This window comes from Myotis davidii, unplaced genomic scaffold (genome assembly GCF_000327345.1).
Source record: "Myotis davidii unplaced genomic scaffold, ASM32734v1 scaffold399, whole genome shotgun sequence".
Lineage (NCBI taxonomy): Eukaryota > Metazoa > Chordata > Mammalia > Chiroptera > Vespertilionidae > Myotis > Myotis davidii.
Window position 1 is genome coordinate 6,896,946 of NW_006292094.1, and position 5,350 is coordinate 6,902,295.

General features: G+C 66.9%; 1 protein-coding gene across 1 annotated transcript in view; it reads left to right on the plus strand.

Annotated features, from left to right (window-relative positions):
* The window catches only part of SNX8 (sorting nexin 8), a gene marked incomplete at its 5' end in the record, with an annotated part of 33,215 nt that overhangs the window by 18,794 nt on the left and 9,071 nt on the right, over positions 1-5,350 (plus strand). The gene's annotated exons all lie outside the window — the stretch shown is intronic.

Consider the following 5,350-nt stretch of genomic DNA (forward strand, 5'->3'; position numbering starts at 1 on the left):
ACTCGGGCCAAGGTACTCGTCTGTTGAGGTCCGACTCCCAGTGGCCAGGCATCCCTCCCACATGGAAGGGGGCAGGGGACAGGGACCCGCCATGCCGTCGCGTTGCCCCCGCTTCCTGGCCGGGGCCACACCCACGGTGCCGGGAGGGGCCAGGCCGGAGGGGCCACCTCGGAGGTCAGACGTCGGAGCTGTGCGGCCGGACACCAGGCTCGTCGTGACTCAAGTGGACACGAGCTCGGTGACCAGCCTTTCGGATTTCCGGGGCTCGGTCTTCGCCTGGTTTACTTTAACGTCAGTTCATCCGGTCTTTCCCCGAAGGGTTAAGGCAGCTGTTGGCAGCTCTTTTCCTGCTTCTGCTGCTTCTCCACGTGAGCACACCCTAAGCCTTCCTTCACCCTGAGCCCCTGCTTCCTAAGGGCGATGCCGTCAGTGTCAGTCAGCATCAGGCTGGTGGGACGTGGCTGCGAGGCCTCCTCCCCTGACGGCCCGTCCCGTTCTCCTCTCGCCACTGCAAGTCGAAGGCTGTACCCCGTGTTTCTGCAGGGCCTCTGGTTTCATCAGTTTCAGGGGACGCTGGAGTCGTAGCCTCACTGGTCGTTCAGCTCTGTGTGCTGTGTGCTGTGGGTATTGTGTGTGCCGGTGCTGTGTGGGCTGGGTGTGCTGTGTGTATCGTGTGTGCCGTGTGCCGTGTGCTGGGTGTGCCGTGTGCTGGGTGTGCCGTGTGCTGGGTGTGCCGTGTGCTGGGTGTGCCGTGTGCTGGGTGTGCCGTGTGCTGGGTGTGCCGTGTGCTGGGTGTGCCGTGTGCTGGGTGTGCCGTGTGCTGGGTGTGCCGTGTGCTGGGTGTGCCGTGTGCTGGGTGTGCCGTGTGCTGGGTGTGCCGTGTGCTGGGTGTGCCGTGTGCTGGGTGTGCCGTGTGCTGGGTGTGCCGTGTGCTGGGTGTGCCGTGTGCTGGGTGTGCCGTGTGCTGGGTGTGCCGTGTGCTGGGTGTGCCGTGTGCTGGGTGTGCCGTGTGCTGGGTGTGCCGTGTGCTGGGTGTGCCGTGTGCTGGGTGTGCCGTGTGCTGGGTGTGCCGTGTGCTGGGTGTGCCGTGTGCTGGGTGTGCCGTGTGCTGGGTGTGCCGTGTGCTGGGTGTGCCGTGTGCTGGGTGTGCCGTGTGCTGGGTGTGCCGTGTGCTGGGTGTGCCGTGTGCTGGGTGTGCCGTGTGCTGGGTGTGCCGTGTGCTGGGTGTGCCGTGTGCTGGGTGTGCCGTGTGCTGGGTGTGCCGTGTGCTGGGTGTGCCGTGTGCTGGGTGTGCCGTGTGCTGGGTGTGCCGTGTGCTGGGTGTGCCGTGTGCTGGGTGTGCCGTGTGCTGGGTGTGCCGTGTGCTGGGTGTGCCGTGTGCTGGGTGTGCCGTGTGCTGGGTGTGCCGTGTGCTGGGTGTGCCGTGTGCTGGGTGTGCCGTGTGCTGGGTGTGCCGTGTGCTGGGTGTGCCGTGTGCTGGGTGTGCCGTGTGCTGGGTGTGCCGTGTGCTGGGTGTGCCGTGTGCTGGGTGTGCCGTGTGCTGGGTGTGCCGTGTGCTGGGTGTGCCGTGTGCTGGGTGTGCCGTGTGCTGGGTGTGCCGTGTGCTGGGTGTGCCGTGTGCTGGGTGTGCCGTGTGCTGGGTGTGCCGTGTGCTGGGTGTGCCGTGTGCTGGGTGTGCCGTGTGCTGGGTGTGCCGTGTGCTGGGTGTGCCGTGTGCTGGGTGTGCCGTGTGCTGGGTGTGCCGTGTGCTGGGTGTGCCGTGTGCTGGGTGTGCCGTGTGCTGGGTGTGCCGTGTGCTGGGTGTGCCGTGTGCTGGGTGTGCCGTGTGCTGGGTGTGCCGTGTGCTGGGTGTGCCGTGTGCTGGGTGTGCCGTGTGCTGGGTGTGCCGTGTGCTGGGTGTGCCGTGTGCTGGGTGTGCCGTGTGCTGGGTGTGCCGTGTGCTGGGTGTGCCGTGTGCTGGGTGTGCCGTGTGCTGGGTGTGCCGTGTGCTGGGTGTGCCGTGTGCTGGGTGTGCCGTGTGCTGGGTGTGCCGTGTGCTGGGTGTGCCGTGTGCTGGGTGTGCCGTGTGCTGGGTGTGCCGTGTGCTGGGTGTGCCGTGTGCTGGGTGTGCCGTGTGCTGGGTGTGCCGTGTGCTGGGTGTGCCGTGTGCTGGGTGTGCCGTGTGCTGGGTGTGCCGTGTGCTGGGTGTGCCGTGTGCTGGGTGTGCCGTGTGCTGGGTGTGCCGTGTGCTGGGTGTGCCGTGTGCTGGGTGTGCCGTGTGCTGGGTGTGCCGTGTGCTGGGTGTGCCGTGTGCTGGGTGTGCCGTGTGCTGGGTGTGCCGTGTGCTGGGTGTGCCGTGTGCTGGGTGTGCCGTGTGCTGGGTGTGCCGTGTGCTGGGTGTGCCGTGTGCTGGGTGTGCCGTGTGCTGGGTGTGCCGTGTGCTGGGTGTGCCGTGTGCTGGGTGTGCCGTGTGCTGGGTGTGCCGTGTGCTGGGTGTGCCGTGTGCTGGGTGTGCCGTGTGCTGGGTGTGCCGTGTGCTGGGTGTGCCGTGTGCTGGGTGTGCCGTGTGCTGGGTGTGCCGTGTGCTGGGTGTGCCGTGTGCTGGGTGTGCCGTGTGCTGGGTGTGCCGTGTGCTGGGTGTGCCGTGTGCTGGGTGTGCCGTGTGCTGGGTGTGCCGTGTGCTGGGTGTGCCGTGTGCTGGGTGTGCCGTGTGCTGGGTGTGCCGTGTGCTGGGTGTGCCGTGTGCTGGGTGTGCCGTGTGCTGGGTGTGCCGTGTGCTGGGTGTGCCGTGTGCTGGGTGTGCCGTGTGCTGGGTGTGCCGTGTGCTGGGTGTGCCGTGTGCTGGGTGTGCCGTGTGCTGGGTGTGCCGTGTGCTGGGTGTGCCGTGTGCTGGGTGTGCCGTGTGCTGGGTGTGCCGTGTGCTGGGTGTGCCGTGTGCTGGGTGTGCCGTGTGCTGGGTGTGCCGTGTGCTGGGTGTGCCGTGTGCTGGGTGTGCCGTGTGCTGGGTGTGCCGTGTGCTGGGTGTGCCGTGTGCTGGGTGTGCCGTGTGCTGGGTGTGCCGTGTGCTGGGTGTGCCGTGTGCTGGGTGTGCCGTGTGCTGGGTGTGCCGTGTGCTGGGTGTGCCGTGTGCTGGGTGTGCCGTGTGCTGGGTGTGCCGTGTGCTGGGTGTGCCGTGTGCTGGGTGTGCCGTGTGCTGGGTGTGCCGTGTGCTGGGTGTGCCGTGTGCTGGGTGTGCCGTGTGCTGGGTGTGCCGTGTGCTGGGTGTGCCGTGTGCTGGGTGTGCCGTGTGCTGGGTGTGCCGTGTGCTGGGTGTGCCGTGTGCTGGGTGTGCCGTGTGCTGGGTGTGCCGTGTGCTGGGTGTGCCGTGTGCTGGGTGTGCCGTGTGCTGGGTGTGCCGTGTGCTGGGTGTGCCGTGTGCTGGGTGTGCCGTGTGCTGGGTGTGCCGTGTGCTGGGTGTGCCGTGTGCTGGGTGTGCCGTGTGCTGGGTGTGCCGTGTGCTGGGTGTGCCGTGTGCTGGGTGTGCCGTGTGCTGGGTGTGCCGTGTGCTGGGTGTGCCGTGTGCTGGGTGTGCCGTGTGCTGGGTGTGCCGTGTGCTGGGTGTGCCGTGTGCTGGGTGTGCCGTGTGCTGGGTGTGCCGTGTGCTGGGTGTGCCGTGTGCTGGGTGTGCCGTGTGCTGGGTGTGCCGTGTGCTGGGTGTGCCGTGTGCTGGGTGTGCCGTGTGCTGGGTGTGCCGTGTGCTGGGTGTGCCGTGTGCTGGGTGTGCCGTGTGCTGGGTGTGCCGTGTGCTGGGTGTGCCGTGTGCTGGGTGTGCCGTGTGCTGGGTGTGCCGTGTGCTGGGTGTGCCGTGTGCTGGGTGTGCCGTGTGCTGGGTGTGCCGTGTGCTGGGTGTGCCGTGTGCTGGGTGTGCCGTGTGCTGGGTGTGCCGTGTGCTGGGTGTGCCGTGTGCTGGGTGTGCCGTGTGCTGGGTGTGCCGTGTGCTGGGTGTGCCGTGTGCTGGGTGTGCCGTGTGCTGGGTGTGCCGTGTGCTGGGTGTGCCGTGTGCTGGGTGTGCCGTGTGCTGGGTGTGCCGTGTGCTGGGTGTGCCGTGTGCTGGGTGTGCCGTGTGCTGGGTGTGCCGTGTGCTGGGTGTGCCGTGTGCTGGGTGTGCCGTGTGCTGGGTGTGCCGTGTGCTGGGTGTGCCGTGTGCTGGGTGTGCCGTGTGCTGGGTGTGCCGTGTGCTGGGTGTGCCGTGTGCTGGGTGTGCCGTGTGCTGGGTGTGCCGTGTGCTGGGTGTGCCGTGTGCTGGGTGTGCCGTGTGCTGGGTGTGCCGTGTGCTGGGTGTGCCGTGTGCTGGGTGTGCCGTGTGCTGGGTGTGCCGTGTGCTGGGTGTGCCGTGTGCTGGGTGTGCCGTGTGCTGGGTGTGCCGTGTGCTGGGTGTGCCGTGTGCTGGGTGTGCCGTGTGCTGGGTGTGCCGTGTGCTGGGTGTGCCGTGTGCTGGGTGTGCCGTGTGCTGGGTGTGCCGTGTGCTGGGTGTGCCGTGTGCTGGGTGTGCCGTGTGCTGGGTGTGCCGTGTGCTGGGTGTGCCGTGTGCTGGGTGTGCCGTGTGCTGGGTGTGCCGTGTGCTGGGTGTGCCGTGTGCTGGGTGTGCCGTGTGCTGGGTGTGCCGTGTGCTGGGTGTGCCGTGTGCTGGGTGTGCCGTGTGCTGGGTGTGCCGTGTGCTGGGTGTGCCGTGTGCTGGGTGTGCCGTGTGCTGGGTGTGCCGTGTGCTGGGTGTGCCGTGTGCTGGGTGTGCCGTGTGCTGGGTGTGCCGTGTGCTGGGTGTGCCGTGTGCTGGGTGTGCCGTGTGCTGGGTGTGCCGTGTGCTGGGTGTGCCGTGTGCTGGGTGTGCCGTGTGCTGGGTGTGCCGTGTGCTGGGTGTGCCGTGTGCTGGGTGTGCCGTGTGCTGGGTGTGCCGTGTGCTGGGTGTGCCGTGTGCTGGGTGTGCCGTGTGCTGGGTGTGCCGTGTGCTGGGTGTGCCGTGTGCTGTGTGTGCCATGTGTGCCATGTGTACTGTGTATGCTGGGTGCTGTATGTGCTGTGTGTGCCATGTGTACTGTGTATGCTTGGTGCTGTGTGTGCTGTGTACTGTGTATGCTGGGTGCTGTATGTGCTGTGTGTGCCATGTGTACTGGGTATGCTTGGTGCTGTGTGTGCTGTGTACTGTGTATGCTGGGTGCTGTGTGTGCTATGTGCTGTGTGTGCCATGTGCTGTGTGTGCTGTGTACTGTGTATGCCGGGTCCTGTGTGTGCCGTGTGCTATGTGTGCCATGTGCTGTGTATGCTGGGTGCTGTGTGTGCTGTGTACTGTGTATGCTGGGTGCTGTGTGTGCTGTGTACTGTGTATGCTGTGTTT